Source organism: Pseudopodoces humilis, chromosome 6 (assembly GCF_049639895.1).
Source record: "Pseudopodoces humilis isolate 2021_Gansu_Grassland_sample_001 chromosome 6, ASM4963989v1, whole genome shotgun sequence".
NCBI lineage: Eukaryota > Metazoa > Chordata > Aves > Passeriformes > Paridae > Pseudopodoces > Pseudopodoces humilis.
In genome coordinates this window covers 6678641-6701854 of record NC_142205.1, presented here as the reverse complement: position 1 = coordinate 6701854, position 23214 = coordinate 6678641, and the positions used below count along the sequence as shown (strand labels likewise).

At 39.5% G+C, this 23214-nt stretch overlaps 1 protein-coding gene across 4 annotated transcripts in view; it reads left to right on the top strand.

Moving 5' to 3' along the window:
• The window catches only part of CTBP1 (C-terminal binding protein 1), a 235914-nt gene that overhangs the window by 86255 nt on the left and 126445 nt on the right, over positions 1–23214 (top strand). The gene's annotated exons all lie outside the window — the stretch shown is intronic.

Below are 23214 nucleotides of genomic sequence, written 5' to 3'. Positions count from 1 at the left end.
TCTGTGCCATCTAGTAGTTAGCTGGGAATTTAAATACACTGTGAGCATCCCCAGCTGGAGATGGTACTGGAAGCTGTAGTGTATTTGTACGACCACTTCTGTGACGTGTGAAAAGTGGAGATTTTGGATAGAAATAATTATGGCCATTCAGAAATCAGTGCTTGAATGTTTCTTTCAAATAAAATTGGCACTGAACCTTTAAGGTGCCTAATATAGATTTTGGGTTAAAATCAATGGTTGTGTCGGTGTAGTCAGTGACATTTGCATCTGCACGTGTGATTAACCCCTTGCTGTGCATTGCAGAGGCAGAAGGATGCTTGTGGGACCAGCTCTGTTGCTAGGCCTGAAAACTTGATTTTTTTGTTGCTAGCCTGAAGCTGTGAGAATCAATACAGATTTTTACATGGAGTGATGGAAGAATTTCAGTCTGGCCCTACCAAGCAGGAGCAGCCCCTGCTCCTCTGGGGTATGGGAAGTGTCCAGAGGAGCTGCACTGCCCCAGGCTTGTGTGTCCTCACCTCCTGCCCAAACATCCATGGGTGCACAAACATCCTGAGTGCCCACAGGGACCGTGCCAGGGGATCCTTGTTGGGTAAAATGATGATGGATAGGAACAGTACCTGTTGCACCACCAGTGATTTGTCATCTCCCAGGGAAACCTGTGCACCTGTAGTTCTTTGGTAATCTACCCAAATCATCTGAAATGAGAAACACCCAGGGAATTTAAGGTGACTTTATCAGTGTGTTATAATGAGGCGATTGTGATTATTTGAGTAGGTGAGAAGTTCAGAGAGTTATGTAAAAATTATTATTATTTATTATTATTATTATGCTATTGATACAAGCAGTCTGTACTTTTAAAATGAAGCCAGCTACAGTTCAGCAATGGCTGTTTGAAAGTAGAAATACCCATGTGTACATTTTATGGCACTTTGATTTTGTTACATAATGGCATGCATAATTTTCCTGCATTATATAAAATTTTCTCAGAGTATCCTGAGAAAACAGACAAAATAAGGTCTACGTCTGTTTGATACCTAGTGAGACTTTGTTAGCCTAAGTAGCAAATTCTTGTTTCTAATAGTGTGTAAACAATCTGCAGCCAGGCTGGCAGGCGTTGCCTGCTTGTGGCAGTAACAGAAATATGAAAGATAATGTGAGCACTGCAGAACTGAATTACCTTCCACGCCTCCTGCTTTTTTTCTCACCCAGGCAGGTGAGGGGGAGCAGATGAAGGCTTTCCTTTCCCTTTGGCACAGTACTGGATTGCTTCTCTGGTACAAGGTAGAGATCCTGTGACCCCCATGGAGCTGCGGAAAACCTTTTTGGTTCTTAGTCTAAATGTTGCTAAGTCTAGGCTTAATATCTAAAGAAGATGTATGTTACTAAAAAATATATTTTCCAAGTATGAGTAGATAATAAACTCTTAATAAATGTTTTTCTGAATATCGAACATAAAAAGGTTAGGTTAGAAAAAGTGAAACCCTGTTAGTTGTTTTTTGGGGTTACATGTTTTCCTAATTTTATGAGTTGGATAACAGACTTCAGTGTGCACAAGATTTACATAGATTAAATGAATTTGTTAAACATAGATTACTAGAGGTTTGACATCAGTTATGTGGATAAATCATTCATTCATTACAAAACAATTTCAGAATTTCTTATTTTATTTTATTATTTCTTATTTTAACTACTTGTGGGTCTGAAACAATTTAAGTTTTAGTAGGTGCTGTCTAGTTTTTTTGTTGCAAGTTTTTGTTTGCTTTTTTCCTTTTAACATGACCTTGATGGATGGAGAGAGAACATTTCCCTTGGTGGGATTACTGAGTCTTCATGGTGGTAGTTTCTGTCTTACAGTGATGTGACTTATGGTAGCACTTTTCTCTGATAGCACCAATGTTTATTTCAAAAGTATAATTTTCATATTTAAACACATGCAGTGCTAGATTGGAAAACTTTTTTAATGACAATTGCATGGCATGTTTGTTGGTAAATGGATATGTTGAATGACGGGAGAAAAATTAATTTGTAGTTTCTAAAGATCTGTGATTTTTATATCTGTTATTTAACAGAGCTGTAATGTTATCACCGAGCGCTGCCAGTTGAGTGTGAAGTGCAGTGTGTAACATTTCCTGGTAGTAGAGTTGCTCTGAGTGGAGAAATAATTTAAGCGGTACAAGGATTTTTATAGTCCTCTTGTCACAGTTAACCGTTTTGATGAAATACGAATTTACACAACATCTGCCTTTTGGGACTGGCGTTCCCATCAGAGCCTGCTGGTTTCCCACAGCAGCAGCATCCTGCCTGGAGCCTCGTGGCAGGGCAGGATGGGCTGGAGCCTGCCTGGTGGACGGGAAACCACGGCACTGGAGGGATTCACTTGGTGTATCTCCTTGGGGAACTTGGGCAGGAAGTGCTGCTGCTGGCTGTGAGGGTGAAACCTTTCAGTTTCACTTTAGCAGAAGGCATTGCTCGGGCACAGCGAGGTCCTTGACCTGCAGCTCGCTCCTGCAGTCCCTGCTAATCCCCCTGATTCCTGTGCTTGTGTGTAGGCAAAAAACATGGTGTGCATGGACTATTGGTGGGGTGTAGTTTGGGGTCTGGCACACAATACTGCAGTTGATTTTGGAGGGAGCAGCACTCTGTTTCCTCAAACTGCAGATGAGGATTTTCAGTGGGCTGCGGGAATCCAGCCGGATCTTGCAGTGTCAAAGCAATGGGCTGTCTCCTCGAGACCCTTCTGCTCTATATCCCTGTGGTGGTCACTCTCATACCAGAGGGGAAGAGCTGACATTTTATATGGTTGCACCTATCAATTTTTTTTCTTCATAGACCATTGTGTCTTTCACTCTTTCATTTTCGTGTACCATGGGGTGGAGGGTGCCTCTTGCCACTCCTGGCCTAGCTCAGAGATGGTCATTAATGTCTGACTGCTAACATCTTTGTGTGCATCCCAGGAAAGGCAAGTTCACAGGAGGGTAAAGCAGCCTGAGAGACACTGATGCTCCTCCTCGGTAAGGGCTGGCTTGGGAGGAGAGATCAGAAGGAGCTTTTGGAGAGATGCAGTTTCCCATCATGGGCCAACTTAGGGCACAAGTAGTCTTTCATATCAAGGAAAAACAGGCACAGTAATGAGAATCTGTGGAAAAATGTTAAAAATAATTCTGTACCACTTCTCCCACTTTTCTTACATGGCCTATCTTGGCTAGTAAACGTTCCAGACCACTGCTGTCCCTCAGGAAAGAAACTGTGCAAGTGTAAGGTCTCAGCCTGGGACGAGCAATATTCAGTGCACGAAAGTGGTACTGAAACACTGACACTAAGTGCTGTTGGCACAACATCCTGCAAATTTTGAGGCACAATTTTAAGAAACAAGTACTCAAACTAGAGGTTGTACAACTTGGAAAGTCTGGCGTGTTCGTTCTCTTGGGCTGTGTAAGCGATCTCAGTGCTTGCTGCTATTTTTGCCGTCATTCAGGGCAAAATAATTGAGGTCGCTCATCAAGCAAGCTGTGGTGTTGTGAAGACAGCAGCAGACTGTGCCGTGTGCTACCTTTACATCCGCATTTTAGGAGATGAAGCAAAAATAGTTCCGAGTTTCATATCTTGGTGAAACCATCCAGCAAAACCTCCTGATTCTTGTACAGATATTTAGTTCAGCCTTCTGCTGCTGCTACCTGAGTCTTTGCTTCTAATTGATCTCTTACTCAATAATTGCAAATTATTACAATTGCTTGGTCAGAGTGAAAAACTACATGTAACAGGTTGCTGTTGTAGGGGAGATCAATCATGTTACCTTATAGTGGTGAGGGAAAGAGCCCAGACTAGTTAATTGTCTCTTCTTTGGGTTATCCTTCTGTAAAATGGGGATAATCATCATTATAAGAGGTGCTTTAGGACTCACTAAATATATCTGAAGCACTTAGGAATCATAGTTAAAAAAAATAATTGCCTAGTAAATTGTCTACTTAATAAAATGTAAAACTAAAAGATGTAGAATATATTAGGCTTCATAATCATTTAAATAGATGCATGTAGTTTATTTACCTTCTCAATGAGAACTAACAACCATTGAAAGCAAATAGGTCTTTAGGAAAACTATATTGGCAAAATGAGATTATTTAAATTAAGGTTTCCAGTTCAGTAGTTTAAATTACTGTTACATTTATGATTTAGGCTCTGATTTAAATCATACTTTGTACTGTTAGCATTCAAAATTTATCATCAACATTGAAGCTGTGAACACAAAAGACATTCTTGGCAAGACTTGTGGAACGCAATGTCAGTATATTTCTCTGGAATACTAAAAATTTAGAAAACAAAACCTTTCCCTTGACACTTAGGACTTTTGATATATGGGGGGAAAAAACCCTTAAAAAGACAAGCTGCAAATGGTTGTATTTTAGTCAACAGACCGAGGGTGGGTGTTCCAATGGCCTGGAAAGGGCCAAGGACTTAGTAGAGGTACTGTTGGCATGTGGCTCTGTGGTCATTGGTCTTTTTAGAAGGGAAGGAATATTTATAAAGTCTTTATTGAATAAATAACATCAATCTCCCCATCAAATATGAAAGCACTGGTAATGTTTGCTGTTGCTTTTGTTGATTAAGAGAAGTACCAAGAAAAATTGTTTTGCATTTCCAGCAGAAATACTGCCGAGTGGAAAGGACTTTCTAGAGCTTTTTATTCATTTATTGTTCTGCTGAGCAATTAGAGGAACAAAATCTCTTTACATCTTTTTTACACTTGACAGATTGGCATTTGTTTTTCTCTGTTTAAAAAACCCCAAACAACCAACAAGCTGAGATTTTCTTCAGTAAGGAAGGAAGTTTAGACCAAAGTTTCCCGAATTTTTGACTCTAACTCTTGTGTTACCACAGATGGGAATATGAAGGGGAAGGTGGGCTTCATGTGAAAGTTGCAGGTAGCCTTGTAAGCTGTGGAAGGCTGTAAAAACTCAGGACCACCTCTGCCTCCCAGCAGTTTTCCATGGATCCTGGTCCAAGGGTGAGGATGGTCCCAGGGCTGGGGGAGCCATCGGCAATGCCAGGTGAGTGCACTGAGAACACGGTGCACTTACCTCTCTTGCTTGATCTCTTTTGGGTGGTCAAAGGGGATGGACTGCTCACTCTTTTCATGTATGTTCAAGGTTTTTTCAAAATTAAATGCCTGTGAAATCAGGAGCAGAAGGATGGCTCTGGGCATGGACTTATTAACCTTTCACTTGCCTTTAGGAAATGTTGTAAACAGGGATCTGATTTGCATTCGTTAAGAAATGGTAATTTCAGCTTTAAATAATGATGCTTTAAATTTGATCTGCTTTTGTGTCTTTAAGGAGTAAATACCAGATTGCATACATAGTTACGTACCTTTTTTCATTCTTCCTCAGAATATGTTGGACTAGAATAACCTATGAGTTGTTACTGTGGCTTATTAGCACCACAGTTTGAAACCCAAGTTCAACAGTCATATTTTCTATCCTCTCCTAAAATAAAATAAAATCCATTATTTGCTGAATTGTTCAAAAATATTGTTTGGCTTATTTTTTGTGTACCCACTTCAGCGACCAGAATGTCAATGAAGGCTTTGTTTAAATGTTTTTTTCTTTATTTTTTTCCTTCCAAATCCACCCACACATACACCTGTTCATCTAAGACTTTTGGGCCGGATATCAGTTCATTTGGTTGGGCTTTATGGCTTTTTTTTCCCTCCTGCTTCATTCAGTTAACTGCTTGCTGTCAGTTCTGGCACATCCCCTTGTTTTCTGTAAATTGCCCATGGAAAAAAGGCTTGTTTCCAAAGGCAAAGAAGTAATCTGGCTGGGAGTTGGATTAACTGTTGCAGTAGCTCATGATAAACATCTGTTGCAATACTCCCAGATGAGAACATTGCTTTCAAAACTATTTACTTCACATTTAGAACCGTTCACTTTACTTGTGGTTTTATTTTTTCCCTCTCCAGTTACTAAGTTTTTTTCAAAAGGACATAAATCCATATAGTCCATCTCAGAGACTGTGTTTATTTTATGATACAGACAAGGAAAAGGGGTTGTTGAGTTACTGTTCATGTGCTGGAGCCCCTGAATATTTCTGACTGGAGCGCAGAAGCATGTGCATTCCTTAATAAAATCCAACTGCAGAGCAGCCCCTGGGAGTGCTGCTGTGTGTGTCCGTGCTCTTCCTGTGCTGGAGTCCTCTGGATGTTTTCCTTCTGTTCTGAATTTGGCAAGATAAGACTGGTGGGGAGTGGAGTTTAACTTGGATCTGAAATCCAAGGGTGGGTATGTGTTTGGAAGGGTTTGGCTAAGTGGGCTTGGGACTTTGCCGTTGAGGAAACCCTCTTGCTGTTTATTTGGAATATTTTTAAAATTTTGTTTGTTTGCTTGCTTTATAATTTTTTTAAAAAAGCTTTTTAATTCTAGGTTGAATAGATAAAATAGCAGCTTGTTTTTGAAGTTAGGTCTGCTAGCAGCCACTTACTGCTGTAGCTGAGGATCAGCAAACAAGCAAAGCAAGCTTTAGTAGGTTTTCCCAAAACATCAACAATCTTCTCCCCCACCCAAACCACAAAACCAAACCATTCTTGGTGTCTCTGGGAAAATAACATTGGAAAACAGTATGGAGTACCTCAAATGGCGAGTGTTTCCAACAAATCGTTTTTCTTTCTTATGTTAATAAGGACTATGCTCTTAACGTCATCATGTTCAAAGTAGTTTCACCCATATTTCTCAGAAGCTGAAAAGTATTTTGTGCTGAATTTCGTATCAAAATGTTTCCTATCACAATCGAAGAAATCATCTGGATACTTTACATATGTGTTAATCTTTACCAGAATTAACTCTCTTTGCATAGCGGTCTAACAGACAAAGAAAGGGAATTTCCAAATACCAGAGCTACTTGTAGCAAAATATAAGAGTCTGTAACTATTTCTTGCCGGTTTTCTTAGGTCTGGCAGAACCCATGTTGTTTTAGCAATAAATCTGTAAGAACAGCTGTTCTGACTCAGAGCAAGCACTTACAATTCAATATCCTGTCTCTGATGGTGATCAGCAGGTATCTAGGGAAGCATACAAGAACAGTGATAAAGTGACGGAATCTAAGGTGAGATTTCTTAGTTTACCAGTTTTATGGTGGCATCAGGATTTTCAGAATCTCTATCCTAATCATAATACTGAAATGACAGGTGTGAGACATTTACCAGCCTCAGCTTTGTTTTAAAGACTGTGGTAGTGCTAGGATGATAAAAAAAAGGAAAAAAAACTTGAAAAGTAATGGGTAGTATGTAAAAGAGAGAGAAGTAATGGGATAGGCTGGGAAAAGGGAACAAAAGGGACTATAATTACTGCACAGTGTAAAGGAATGGCAGAAAAAGATTGGCTTGTTACCCAAAAGGTGAGACCCTCCTGCACTGGAGCTTACTGAGGCCTTGCCTGGCAGGCTCAGCCATCACCTGTATCACATCATTTGGGCATGGGGGAGACAAAGGTAAAACCAGGACATGGAGAAATAGTTGGCTCGAGCCTGGTTCAAGGCAAGAAAGATGGTAGAGGGCAGACAAATTAGGTGTGGGAGAAGAAACACGTGGGAAAGGGGAGTGTGATGATGGGAGTGTCCAAGAAACCTGTAGAAACTGAATTATTCTCTGTCTGTAAATAACTGTCCATTCAAATTGATGAATAAGAAATGCTGTCTGTGTAGAAAATTTGTTTTGCAGGTTTGTACTGACACCCTTGGAGCATTGCTGTATTTTTCCCAGGCTTCAAGACACCCAGGTTTTATTTTTAGTGCTGCCCTGGGTTCTATTTTGTGGCGAACCTGTTCCAGCTTGCTGCAGTCATTACTACTAAGACCATCTAAATAGCAACTCAAAAAAGCTATTAAAGCAATGTAAATAGTAATAAATTATTTTGGCTTTGTGTGGATTAAAAGGTACACTTAGGATGGACTTGGTTTTGGGTCAGGTTTTTTAATGCTCTAGAGCAAAAGCGTGACAAGCCTTACTTACATCACTGGTGTGCAGAGGTGATGGTGCTGTACTTTAAATAAAAGACACGAGGGCGTTGTGACTGGGATATTGTCACTGGAGCAGTCACTTAAAAGTAGATTTTTAGGGAAGCTTTTACAAAGGTGTATGGAAAACTGTTATTGACTATCTAAAGCAAATTCAACAATAATATCCAGGAGGTGTTGGAATGGATGAGGAGGTGTTGAAGCAAACTGCTCACCAAAATAAGTCATACTGCAAGCTAGGATCAAACCTGACAAATCCAGGGTTTATTGTATGCTATAGGATGAACAGAAGAGGATGGATTTGAGTACAAAAGGGCAAAACCCATCTTGAATTTAAACACAGTTTATGTAATCCTGTGAGCAAGGAGGGTTGGTACAACCAGAAAAAATGACAGCTTCAGCTGTGGGTAGAGACCAGGCAAAGGGGATTTATCAGCTCAAAGACAAGGTGGGTACAAGATTAAAAAAACACCATACTGGTCTTTAATAAGTTGATGTTTTCATATATATGTATATAAATAAACATCAATTAATAATAGTGGTAGTATTATGTGTATATGATGTTAGAACAACGTTTCCCATAATTAAAGGAAAACAGTGCAGAAGCAGCTTCACCAGTATGGGAATGGGAGGGACTAAGACACCATGTTTCAGGATCCAGCTTCATTTACCTTTTTAACAGGATTGCAGGAAATGGATCTTTCTCAGTTCCCAAGAAGGCTTTTCCCAGCCTGGCATTCTCAAATCCAAGGAGCCTGGGGCTGGTTTTCTCCAATATGTGCTGTGGAAGATGCTTTGATTTGCATGCTCTTACTGTGGCAGCTGTGGACGGGAGGACTACAGGAGTGAATTGTGCTTTCTCTTTTTGCCAGAGAATTTCACCTTCTCCACTGATTATCCATGGTCCTGAAGAACCTGAGTATTTGTTTGTTTTCTGTTAGCAAATAATTTTATATGCCACTTCCACAGTTACTACTCTCAGTAGGAAAATAGCAGGTCTAACAAGGCATATATAAAACAAAATTTTACAAAATCTAATAATCTGGGTTGTACTTGTTGCCCTTACTATGCAGCTTTTATTAAAAGGTTTATAAAGGTAACATGTCAACACTGACTTTTCCCTCCCATCGCAGAAATGTTTCTTGTGTGGTTTAGATGCTGTATAACCACCTTAGAATAAACAAATATTCTTGAGAATCAGCCTGGATGCATTTTTACAGCACACTCAGGACTTTTTTATAGATGGTTTTGTATTTTCTGTTACATATCTCCATGTTTGCCTGCCAGATTCTTTGTAAGCATCCCAGTGATTTCACTGGCATGCACAAATAGATGTCTCTGTTATATATTGAACGTAAAATAGAATTTACTCTTGAATTTCAGCCTTCACTTAAAAATACTTGGTTTTCCTATATCCTTACAGGATTGACTTGACTTTCAAAAGGAGATTCCTCAGAATCAAGGAGGAATCTGATGGCACATTTGCACGTCAGTTTTTAGTGCCTTTTTTACACTCAGATTTTATTTAACTTGTATAATTCTGTTGTGGTTTCTTTAGTAAACAGAAGTAGCCCTAGAATTCTGTTTCACAAGTGCCTCATTATGCTGAGCTGCTAATAGTTCTGTTAGTATTGTTAAAGTATTAACAGAAGAATAATAATTGCTCTGCTGTAATTGTATTGAGGCTAAAAAAGCATTCTCATAGAATATTAATGAGATCCTTTTTTGAGGTATGAATTATTGTTCTTAGGACAGAAAATAATAATAAAAAAAGAACCATCCTGGAGAAACATAAAAATCAATAAATTAATAAGGCTTTGACTTAGTCTTGGACTCCCTTGCTCCTCCTCTCCTGACCCCATTTCTGCTTCCTGTAGGTCCCAGGGATCTGCTCTGCACCATATGTGCTCTGGTACCTCGGCACCACAGGGGGCTGGGAGACTTTTAACAATGAATTTTCTTTGGTGTTTTTTTTTTTTTTATGTTTATCTCAGCCTTAAATTACTTTAACCTTATTTAGTCTTAAAAACTGTGACTGTGGAGCTAATATTTTATGCAGCATTGAGAGGAACTGGAAGTGCTTTTCATTGCTATGCAAAATGCAGCTGGGGAATGGTGCAGAATTAACGACAGGGAGCTGTGCTCTTGAGAGTGTGAGCAGTAGTTTATTTTCATTTCTGTCATTAAATATCTTATTACCAACTATTTGTTTTTTCTTTCCTCCCCTGCTGTGCAAAAAAAAAAAAAAAAAGGAAAGGTGATTACTAGAAGGTAAGAATTGTATAAATGCTGGAAAGTACCTTAAGTCAGTGACCTTCGGTTGACCTCCACTGCTGGTGTGAGCCCTGATATTTTTTTTTCAGAGCTAAGTTAACACCTCTGCCATCCTTTCCTTTCATCAAATCTTACTCAATTTCATAACAAGTTGCTGATTTGTAAGCAAAATCCAAATATAGGAATAATTAAAAGAATGATCCCTTGTAAATCTGAAGAGAGTGCATCAGGATACAATAAAACACAAGTGTTTCCTGGGAATTTCTTGGCCATTAAAAATTTGCAGTTTATGTTACATAATACAATTTTCTGAGTGTTTTTTGATAGCGGCTATTTCTAAATAGGCAAATGAGCTGTCATTGCAACACTTGGCTTTTTCCAGACCAGACCCATTGATTGGAATGAAAAAGACAGTGCAAACTTGAGTTTGTTGGTTGTTTTCTGAGATTTCAAAGGGACTTCAATTCATATTCTAAAGCATGTAATTTCTTTTTTCAGTCTCATCTACTAGCTCCTTGTCATCCTTCATTCTCCCTCGTCTGACATCAGTTTCTCTCTTGTCCATTTAAAACTGAAACTTGAAAAACTGCAGTTTTATACTTTGTATTATTCTTCTACCCCAGAGCTGTTTTTAGTGTCTTTATTGCAAGTAGACAGATGGTGATATTTGGTTTCCTGTCAGTTTTAATGAATATAGATAGGAGTGATAAGAACATTTGCTTCGTTTAGCAAACTTCCTTTTCTGGCTTTTAATTAATGAAGTGCTCACTGGTGTGCCGCTGCTTTTGTATGTGCTACAGTAAAATCTCTTGTACGACTCAACTCGTAGTGTCTGATAATGAGAAAAGAGGATGAAAATAACTTTTTCTCTCCAGATCCTTTAAAGTTTACTTACCCAGACTTGGAACACTGCAGACATCAGCCATGGAACTGCTTGTATGAGCTGCTGTAGCAGCATCCTTTGTAGCCGTGTAGTTTGGTAATATTTTGTTTTGATACCAAGAACCCAAAGGAAGTGGTCTGTGTTTGGTGTCTGCTTAACCTTGGGTGAGGTTCAGCTCAGCTTTGGAGTGATTTGCTTCTCATGCAACTTCTCAAATAGGATAAGGTCCGCAGTAGAAACTTCGTAAAATGGAAAAAAAAACCCCTTGGCTTTTCAGCCTTTTTTCCCTGCAATTTGTCCTGCTTCAGAGAGAACTGAAACACTAATCTTTAACACTGATTATTTTTTTTTTCCAAATAGTTTGATTTCTGTGTTAGCTTAGCACAGACATTATTTGAGATTATTGTGAACTATTTTAGAGTTCATTATTTTTAAGATCTTTTTCCAGTGTTTAACACTAAGGGGTTTTCCTTTCTCTTTGTATATTGGGGTTTTAATACCAAGGCAGAATCAGTGCTTGTAGGCAAAGTTGTTTAAATAATTTCTGCTTTGCCATAACAGTTTTGGGTTCTTTAATGGTAAAAGTAATAATGTCTGTGTGTATAAAACATTGCTGTGGGTAAAGTCTGAATCCTGGCTGTGGATTTAAAATCTTCATTAGCTTGGTAGCTCTAATAGTTTAACAGTATCGCTACATGGAGAGGAGTGGAGTGAAGGACCACAAGGTGATCTTTGGGAACATTGTTTTCTGAAGTATCTGACCATTGCTAATTCTGAAGAAATGGATTTTAAACCTGTTGTGTCTTAATATTCCTGTTTCTTGAGTTAAAAAATGGACTAGATTTTGTACTTTCTTCGGGACTTTTGTTTTGCTGTAGCCTTATAAGGGTAGGATTTGGTTCCCTGGTGGCAAATCTGTTCGGGGAAAAAAAAAAAGTTGGTTTATTTTAGCAAAGCTGTTTTAAAATACTCCAACAAGCCTGGCAGGAGGCAGAAATAGTTGTTATTTTATGTTATTTCATAGGTCTTTCTGAAAACGTCACAAAGTGCAAACCCTGTTCCTATGGAAAACTCTTCTCCCAGTGAAAGATTACCTCCATTTTAAATGAGTTAAAAAAAACCAAATTGTTTTTTCTGATGCATTTGGTGAAGGCAAATAATCAGGTACTTGTGCTGTGTTTATTGCACGGATGGTCTCACCTCTGCAAACAGTGACTGAGGTTTTGAGTGTGTCCTTCCTTCCCAAAGGTCACAAGTAAGAAAACAAACCCATGAAAAGGACGTCTCAAGAACAGCTATGTTTAAATGAATACTTTCTGTGCTTGTGTTCACTGTTGGGGGGTTTGCAGTTCTTGTGGCTGTGTTGGTTTGTGCAAGGATGATGAGGAGGGAACGTGTGAGCCATTTCAGAAGGGAACATGGATCTCTGTGGGCAGCTGCAGCATGGTGCCTTCTGCTTCAGTACCTGGAGGACAGCTGATCTTCTGTGGGACCAAACCCAGGGATGCTCATGTACTCTCTTTTTATCAAGAAGGTCCTTTCTTCTGAACTAGAAATTAACCTTGTTCCAGACAGCAGCGCACAGTTCCAGGGTCTGTTTTAATCTATTTTCCGTGCAGAAATCAGTGTAAACAAGAAATTCATGGTGATGCCTCCTGGTGTGTAGGCAAGAACATTTTAACATTGTTAGTTGCAACATTAAGGTGGTGCTTTTCATCTCATTCTGGTTCTTTGTCATCCTTCAGGAAACAGAACCACGTGTCTTCTCTCTTGTAATAAAAGAATGCTTTCTGATGCCTCTCAGCTGGTGTTCCTCACTGTATTTGACATAGGTATTTGTGAACTTTATATGAAATCTACACTTGAATTAATGGGAAAAATAAACACATTTAATTCAGACCGAATAAAACCTTCTCCCTCTGGAAAGAGACCATAGTCTGTATGTGCGGGGTTTATTTTTTCTTTAGCATTTGCTTCTTATTCTCTGAATAATTGTAGTTGCATGTTCTCCTTTTCAATATTTGCCAAAATCTCCAGCAGTTCTTATTCTCTCATATCTTGTTCAGTCATGAGCCAGAAGGAAAGAAAGTCATCTGGAAAAGAAAACCCACAGGGCTTATTCCCTTCCCACGCCCCATCATTTTCTCTCCACATATTTGAAGATGTGAAGCAATTTAGATCAGCATTCTCCATCGTTCCTTTTTCCTAACCCAATTCCTCTTCTTGCAGAGAGAAACAAAAGGAAGATACAGAAGAGAAGTTGAAGAAGAAAGGAAAGACAGAGGAAAAAATAGTGGAGAAAATCAGAACTGAGTTGGCTTTTCTAAAAGGAGTTGTCCAGGAAGCAAAATGAGCAGCTTCCCTCCTTTTTTTGTCTTTCTGTTTTTAGCCCATCCCAGCTACTGCAATTCTGAGATAAGTGGGTCAGGCAAAAGGGCATAATTAATAGTGATTTCACAGTTGCTGTGGGTAGAGGAGAGCATAGTGGGAAGAATGGATTCAAGGAAATGTTGGCAGGCTCTCAGTGGAAAGCTCCCAGCTGCGCCCTGGGTTGCCATGCCCATCTTCTGCCATGAGATTTTTGTGCCAGCCAGGTGGGAGCTGGATCAGAGTGGGAATAGAGCAGATGGACGCTCTACTGGATGCTCTGGTGGATGAAGTGCAGCACATCTTAAGTACACTGAATTTAGTATGGGACAGGATGCATTTGTGAGAGCAGCTGGGGAAGGGATGAATCAACCCTTTGAAAAGCATTGTGGAGAAACAAAGAGCTAAGTACCCTGACCAGGGGGCATAATGGCACATAATTTTTTCTGTCAGATATTCTGAGTTTATTACTGAGGAGCATTTCTTGTGTCCCACATGCACCTCCAGTTTCTGTTACCATGCAGTGCTTTGTTTTCCTCTGGTTGGTGATCACGTAGCATCAGCGAGGCTTGCGTGGGATGTGGTGCACATGGTCCAAGGACAGCAGTCTGTGCATTTCTGCTGAGAAATTAACTTGATTTTAACATCTGGAGATAAGGAGAGAGCACGTGCAGAAAGTTACAGTTTGAAGGAGCTGCTGCAGAGGAACTTCAAACAGATATAGTGGCATTGCTTTCATGGAAGATGGATGGGCAAACCACTTGCATTGTTCAAATCTGCTTTCTGCAAAGTTTAATTGTATTTGCTTTTCTTTTCCTGATGGAGCCAAGTTGCTGTGTCCTGGTCAGGAGATGGTGCCATGTTTTTGGATGCTCTAAAGCCCTGATGGATCTTTCTGAATTCTGGTGCCCCATCTGCTCTTGAGCAGGTGGAGCCCCTTGGATTAATATTCCCAGCAGTCTTTGTGCTTGAATTACACATTCCCAACATCACCTGCCTGTGTTGTCACCAGAGCCTGCAAGAAAAGCTTTTTCTGTGTTGAGGAGGAAATGCCTGAACAGGAGCTTTTACATCCCTATGACACATTCAACACAGCCACTCTGGAAATGGAGTTGGTGGGAGCAGTGTGTCCTTGTTGCTCATAAAGATTCACTTCACATTAAAGATCCACCTGTGGCCTTTCAGAGCCAGCTGTTGGGAGATGACTGATGTGCATCCCGTGCTGGAGATGGGTTGGTTGTGAGGTTGGACACTTGTGCTTGCAGAAGAAAGGCAGTGTATGGGATGGGTGCTCCCTGATGAAGAGGGGGAGTGCAACCCCCTTTCCCCATCGCCTTGGGAAGATGATCTTATTTTTTTGCCTCCAGAAGAATAGTAAATTCATGCTTTTAAATCTGTAAAGTGCTTGTGGGTACCAACATATTGCAGAATAGTTGGTTATGTACATCTCATGGTTTCAGCTCTTGAATGCAGAGGATGAAGCAGAAACATCTGAGGGGTTGGGTTTTTATTTTAGATCAAGTCTATGTCTCAGATTTTAGGACATATTAGTAAACTTCATTCTGCTCTTTCTCCATGTGGGTTTGAAATTTATGGTATTGAACCTTTGTCCTGTTCATTAAAGTAAAAAAGACTGTTCTCTCTGTGATTATGTCTGTGTTATTTTGGTTAAATGACTTGAGATCTTTACTCATATGATTTAAAATGTTTTGGGTTTATTCCTAAATAAAACACCCAACTTTCTGAAGGATTTTGAAGGAAAGAAATTAATTTCTCTGAAAGCAGTAGCTCAGTCATCAGCAGGTCTGTTCTGAGAATGAGTGTGTACAGCCCACACAGGGGCACATTTGATTGTCGGATAGACATCAGTAACTGGTATTTTTCTTCACAAAAGAACCTTTTGCTTAATACTGAAGACGTATATAGTCCATTTTTTCAAAAGGAGCATCTGAAGAATGGCTTTAGAAATGTTAGTTATTATCAAACACAAACTTTGGAACATTTTAATTTTTCTAAATTACGGTATTAGTGCAAAGACAATAAATTGGAACTGAAGGATGCTTTCCAATTTCTCCATGCTTTAGACAAAACATTTGTGCATCTGTATCTTTTTTCTGTATGTTGAAAGTGCCATATGGAGAGGTCACTCTGTATTTCAACTGTGAGATGAAATAGGCTACAAGTAGGAAGCCACTCTAAACCAAAGGGTTTTTCAGCGAAGGAAAAGCCCCAGATTTGCTTTTGTCCTGCGGTGGACATTTATACTGTTGACTAATAATTATGATTTGTTGTATTCTAACAAAGAGACATCAGTGGGCAATTTTTTGTTAAGGGGAAAAAAAGATGACATATGTGGGAATAATGCTCTCTATAAAAGCTACAGAGCTTGAAGGCGAATACAGTGAGCTGGAAAATGGTGATCTGGACCCTTAGTAAACAAAATGTAGGTGGGCAACTGCAATTATATCTTTAACACACAAATGGGGAAAAAAACCCCTTCAGTTCTGCCTGAGTCGCCTTTAAGCCAAATGCAGGGGCTTAAAGAGAGAGACGATGAAAAGAATAAGGCAAGAAAACACCAAGTATTTGGCAAAAGCCTGGTGGGGGAATGTGGTTATCATGAAGGCCCTTGGGGAAAAGTAGATGACTTTGTGGTCATAAGATGCTGCTCCTCCTCAGTTTTATAACTTGAAGAGTAGAAACAGCACAACTTAGATCTGTCCAAAAAGGCTCAGGAAGAGTGAGGACAAACTTCTGTTGATGATCTGCTGTAAAGCAGTGGCCTGATGGCATCTGCTGAGGGGAAAAATTAAGGATGGCTAAGGTCTCCAGGGAGGATGGAGTGCAAAATGATGCTTTGGTTGTAACTGAATGCACATTCTGCATCTTTGCAAAATTAATACTAGTTTCATCCTGGAGAAACTCAGAGTGTGAGCTGTCAGCATAAGAGTGATGGAGTTTGCTCAGATCAAGGAACAGGATGGGCAGAGGAAAGAACAGGATCTGAACCTGGGTGTGGATGTTGGAGGAGGGCTCATTTCTGGGAAGGAAAGGCATGTCAGAAAATAGTTAGTAAGTGATAGCCTTGGGAAAGTCAGAGCTGGAAAAAGCCAGGAGTGGTTAACACCGTAAAGGACACAAGTTTGAGGAAGGTGACACTGTTCTAGATGCATTGGGTGAGTAGGAGTTTAGCACTGACCACAGTTTGCCAAGCAGAGGTGGTGAAAACTGCAATATAGGGCTGGAAATCGAAGTATTTTCTTCCTTAAAATGGACTTCTCCTTCATGTTTTTAGGCCTCTAATGTATTCTTGGTTTGAGAATAATTATGGTTATTTTCTTGTTCTTTTTATCCCTCTTGTTCAGGCTGAAAATAGAATTTTATGTAACAATCAAAGACACAAAGTTTATTTCTTAAAGGAGACGTTTAACACTAACACATCAGGACAGTGTTTTGGGGTTTTTTTATGTTTTATTCCTCCACCAGGAGAAATCACATGAAATTTATCATTAAATCAGAGGCACAAAAGGTTTTCTCAGCAGAACATGGTGTCAGTACTTTGACTTAGAAAGGAGTTGTGCAATTCCACTGTATTTTTCCTCTTGCAATCCACTTTTCACAGTATGTTGTTCCCATTATGAGTTCATGCTTCAGGAAATTGTGCCACTTTTTTTTAATTTTAATTTTTTTTTTATCACAGGATTTTTAAATTGAGTATATCTGCTCCCTATAATTTCAAAGCAGAGAGACTTCCTAGGGCATGTTCTAGCCTTTCTATTTCTGTAACAAAGATCTGCAGCTTGGTGGTAGAAGACAAATGATTCATTTTGTCAGGAAAATACCACTTTTCTAAGTGGTTGTCAGGGCATGTCTGAAGCAAATACAGAAAGATTAAGAGCAATCATCTTATGTAAATGGTCAGCAGGACTCTGGGAAGCAGATACAGAATCAACAGTCAAGAAACTTTGGATGGGTTGCAATAAGTATCTTGTCCTGTATATCTCCATAGTGGTGTGGGCTTTTAAATTGTGGGCCCAATTGCAAGGAAATGCTGCATGTTGCTTTATATGGGGATGTGGATACCACTGAACAGATTTCTGCCTGGGTTCCATTGCTTAAAGAAGTGTTGAGTAACTGTAATGTAATTTTTTTAAGCAAACCAGTTTGCAGTGAGAGGAAATATTAGTTAAAACTCCAGGTGATTTCAGGAGTTGTGGAACTGCTATGGAAAGTCACTGAAGATTTATCAGAAATATATTTTGATGAATAAAATATGTGTGTTGCTTTATACTTTAATCATGAATCAGGAAAACCCCTGCAAGAGGCACGGGAAGAACAACTGTATTTTACATCTTGTCCATTGTTTTAGCTTGGCTATGTGCCCTTCTAGTAAAAATTTGTGTTTCTATAAATTCACTTTATATACATTTGCATCACATTTATATATATGTCAATTATATCAAGATATCAGATGCTCTTGGAATTATTCATTCTTCATGCCAAGATGTGTTCACTGATAAGCTGTAGACAGTTTTTCTGAGATCTATTAGAAGTACTTTCATGAGCCTTTTCCCCTCAGTTTTGGTGCTTTTCCAGAAAGAAGCCATTGCCTCTTTTATTCATAATTTAGTGTGATTATTTGTCATTGTCCCAAAAGGACTCTGACAGAAGGTTATCCTAATATGAAAGGCTTTTTAGCTGGCGGTGGCAGGAGGCTCCTGCTGGTCCCTCAGGCTGCGGGAGGGGACCGAGGCACTGAATTCCCACGTGCTCACAGTGGAAACAGTGTGATGGGAGCCTTTGAACCGCACTTATCTTGGATGTAGGTCCACTCTTTGGAAATGACTGCTTGAATTTGGAAACTCCAGTTCACTGCCTTCTCACCTGGCCCAGTGCTAAGCCTCCATCCTCATCTGGCACCTTCACCATTGCTGTCCCCTGATCCCGTAGAAAACATGAATTTTAATTTCAACGTATGGCACACTAGCTGAGAGAAAAGGAAAACTGATGCAGGCTCTTCATGGTACAATTCTGCCTTTTTTAACACCAGGGATGCACAGCTCAAAATGAGCACTGCTAAGTCAACACACTTTTTTTTTTTTTTTGTCAGCTTTTTCACAGAACTGGTTTATTTTTGAGGGTTGAAGATGTCAAGCCCTAGAGAGGAATTCAGCATTTTTTTGCCCAACTCCTCATTTCGTTTACTGGGTCTGTTTGCAAATCTCTTTTTACATTGATCTAACCAGGTCTCATGGTGGTCTATCAGGAGTTTGTCACCTTCATCCTGTTCAATGCCAGCACTTCTCAAGCGCCTCAAGGAATCCACACTGGTTTATTTAATCATTGCAAATGGCTTTGCATCTTCAGTTTTCATCACTTGCTGGTAATAAATCTTGACCTCAGCTTGGATTTGGTCTTGTGGTTATTTGTGTTGCAGCACCATTCCATGACTGGTGATACTGTAGCTTCACAGCATTCCCTGGACTTCTTGACCAGTATATCCATTTCGCAAATCATTAGGAGGTAGTATTGTACAAACTGCATTTTGGAGTCCTGTTTTGAGAAGGAGGCTGGGTTGGACCAGATTATCTTGTTCTCCTTTTCAGCAAAAATTGTTGCAAGATTTTATGCTGAGGTTTTCTCTTAATCTTTTGTTGGCTGTTTCTTCTTCCCAGGTTATTGCTGTTCCCCTGGTTGTCATTCATGGTATGCGGATCCAAACCCACTCATGGGTGTTCAGCATTGACAGTTAGTTTAGTAGACTGCCATTTGTTTATTCATCACTCTTCATATTTACTTTGCCCTGCTACCAACCAGAGATCTTCTCTGGTTCATTTATCATAGACTTGACTGAAATCAAGGTTCACTGCTGAGGTTCCTCTAGCCAGGCTCTGTAGATCTGATCCTGTATTTCCTTAGCTCTATGCCCATATTTGATAAGGTCTTTATGGTATCTACATCAGCGGCTGAAGGTGCTTTCTTGAGTGATCACAGGTCTCCTTGTCACGTTTCATTTCTTGGTGCTGTTAGTCCCTCTCCTAAGCACCCCAGTTCTTCACTTCCACAGCTCTCACAGTTTTTCGTGCATTGCAGCAGCCCCGCTGCTTTGATTTCTTTGATCTGGCTGCAGCGTTTTATCAGAGAAATGGAATTTAAATTTCAAATTTACACTTTGTTTAGAATTTGTGTTGATAAATGTTCTTTTAGTTAAGTAAATCACTGTTCATTGAAAAGCTGTAATGCTAGAAATCTACGAGTCATAACCAGAAGCAAGCAGGTTTTGGCAAAGATAATGATAAGTGTTACACTACAAGGTGAAAATGTGACTTTTAATAAGGGTAGAAGTCCTTGGAGTGATTGGCAAGCACTGTGTTGTCTACCCAGTATTAGAATGGGGATGGAGGGAGGAGTGGCTGCTGAGGGTTTGTTAGAAATTGAAGTGGATGATTCCTTAATTTTGCTGGCAGAAGATGCTGTCCCATCATTGAGCAGCAGTCTGGGGCAGAGGATTTGCCTCTCAGGTGGGGAAATGGGTAAGGTCAAGCACATCAGGGGCTTAAGAGACTGCTGAGGGGAAGGTAATGCCTTCTTCCCTTAATTTTCTAAGTATGTTTTATTCTTAAAAAAATAATACAAGTTGAGTTTGGCATCTGTTAGAATTTGGGAAGCAATAAATGCAAATGAAGAGAGAGCTGCTGACAACGTCAGGTTGTTGTGTAGGTCCATTTTAGTCATATGTATAGCAAACCAGAATCCTGTGTATACATACATATATACATATTTATTCCTAAAAATTTGATAAATGGTTGCTCTTACTTAAAAATTCTTGGTTTTGCTCAGTGAGTTACTCTTCAGATTACATATAGTTTGAGTGGCTTTACTTGACAGTAAATGTAATGTCAGAGCAGTAATGCCTTCCAAGGACAGGAATAAAGCTGTGTTCTAGTAGTTACCTTATTTTTGTGGACACTTGTTTTCAGGGAGATATAGAAATCTGTATTTGTCTTTTTCACAAAGGAAATGGTAATGGTAAATTTTAAAGGAGATACTCTAAAAAAAAAAATCCAAGAAATTGCAGATCCTTTTACTTTTGTTGGGTGTTGTATGCTTGACCTAGTTTTAAATATCTTTGTGGCTTCGAGTAAGAAAAAAACCAAACCAGAAAAAAAAAATCCCCAAAAAAACCCCAAAAATGAAAAAAAGAAAAAAAACACCCCTCCTATTGAGAATTTAGTTCTGGAGACAATCCAGCGTGGGCCACTATTTCACATACATATTTAATAGTCTTAATTCATACTGAGGGCAAAAAGACATTGTTGTAATGGTACATATGACTTAGATTAAACATGCTATTTAAATGGAGCACTCTAAAGGGTTTGAAAGTGTTTATAAGTTTATTTTTATTCTGAGTTGTTACTAAAGCTGGTTAAGAGAGATGAAAAACGTCTCATTTGCAACTGTTCTTCTTGCTATTGCCAAATATTGTCATTCCCCCTCTTCCTCCCCTCGCCTGCAGGTTTTGAAAGGAACCAAAATTAACATGCTTGTCCTTATTAATTATGTTTCCTATTTACACAGTGCAATATAGTGACAAAATGAGTTTCCTATTGTACCAATACCTTTATGTCACCACAGCTCTGGGAATATTATTGTTTCTTTCTCTTCCTCCGTGGTGTCAAACCCATTTTTTAAATTTTCAGTTAGTAAGGTGGAATCTGAGGAATAAAGATGTGAAAATATCTTTTATGAAAATATAATTTTTTGAAGATGAGGAATCTTGCTCCTGTTTGCAGTGACAGGAGTGCGAATGGTTCATCACGGGCCTTACTGATTGAGGTAGATGTTCTTAAAATGATGCTGTTGCTGCAACTCAAGACACCTGGTTTCAGTGGTGCCCAGTTTAACTGAGGTTTAGCTTCAAAAGGTTGTAAATTTTTGGTGTGGTGTAAATTACTTTCTGCTGATTACAACTTCTTTTTGCCTCTAGTAATAGTTTGCTTGCCATGTTTTTAGAAAACACAGTGTGGGTTGAAACTGTAGAAAATTAAGTTGTCTGCACAGATTTATAGTATATAAATTGTTAAACTGCAGGATCTTTTTGTGGGATTATTTTTAATGAGGGTGATAGTGTTGATTTAACAATCTAGGTTTCTCTGTGACATTTGGTTTGGTACAACATGTTAAGTAGAAAACCAGAGTGTTGCAAAATGAACACTAAAGATGAAGTGGACTAGAAATGGTTAGTTTGTACCAGAGTCCTGCAGAGAATTTTTTGCTGACATTTTTATCCATGATGTGGAAAAAAAATTATAAAGATATCACTGATGTTTGTTGTTGAGACAAAGATGGAGATTACTGAAGACAGGAAGTCACAGGCACAGATAGCTCTGGATTTTATGGGGTTATTTTAATATATGATTTAATAAATTGGAGGATGAAGTCAGATGCAGAAAATCAAAAGCTGAATGTCATACTTGCAGTGGTGAGTCAGCTCTGTAGATGAACGTGGACTTCCAGAGCTGCCTTTGCAGAGCCATGGCCAAAATGAGGTATCAGTCCCATTTCAAGCATGGGGAATTGCTGCTCCAGGGGAACTGAGAGCTGGGTCCCTCTGTCAGGTGGGGAAAGTTTTGGAGAAGCTGCACAAGGATGATTTAAAGGCCATGCCATTTGAGACAGAAAGGAGATACTTGCCTAATCCAAGATGAAAACAAGTAATTGTCCAAGGTATCATAAATTAGACAAATTTAAGCTATATAGGAAGTGATACTGTTTAACCCCAAGAGTAATCCCTCAGTTTATCAGTGCAGAGAGGTGTGGACAAGATGACTAACACAGCCTAGAGAAAATGGGATGAGTGTGCAGGAGTTTGGGGATGGAACCATATGATTTTTAGCAGTAGAAAGTAAAGGTCCTGTCACCTGCAGCTCCCTGCAGAGGAGCTCTCGGTGGAGGAGCATCATCCAGTGGGTTCTGCGTGGGAAGGAGTGGAAATGCTTTGAGCTGAAGTGTATGTTGTAAATAAGAAAAAGGAAAGGTGAAAGAGAGTGAGTGAGCTGTGCAGTGGCAAGCAGGAGAAAAGGGCCGCTGGGAGATTTTCTGCCATTTTTGGACTTTTTTTGAAGGAGAACTGTAATGCCTTAAGAAAAAAAAAGCAAGCAAAAGCCTACAAAAATCACTTGCATTTTAAATACTGCCAAATTGTATATGTGAGGATAAAACCCCACTGAGTTTCAGAATTTAACAATTAAAAAAGTGAGCAGACAAGGCATTTACATTGCTTTTGCTGCCTGCTGTACCTAGCTTCAGGAAGGTTCATGATTATTTCCCAAAAACCTTTAATATTCAGAAATCACATGTAGCTTGGCTAGTCTTTTACACTGAACTGCAGCAGCTGCACACAACCTAATGTGCCAGTGCTGGGATTACTTATTTGTGGAAAGCTACTGAATTCAGCTGCCCAGACATTGGAGCAAGGAAATCTCCTTTGCAGCATCTTCAAATTTGCAGAGTTAAAAAAACCACAATGGGAACAGATGAGCAGAATTCCCACAGCCAGTCCCTCCCCTGGGGTCCACAGCAGCATGGGTGGTTTGGCATGTGAGTGAGATTATTATTTTTATTATTGCTTTAAAGCTGATATTAAATCAAAGATTGTACAGGGGCTTCTGCCAACCAAAACA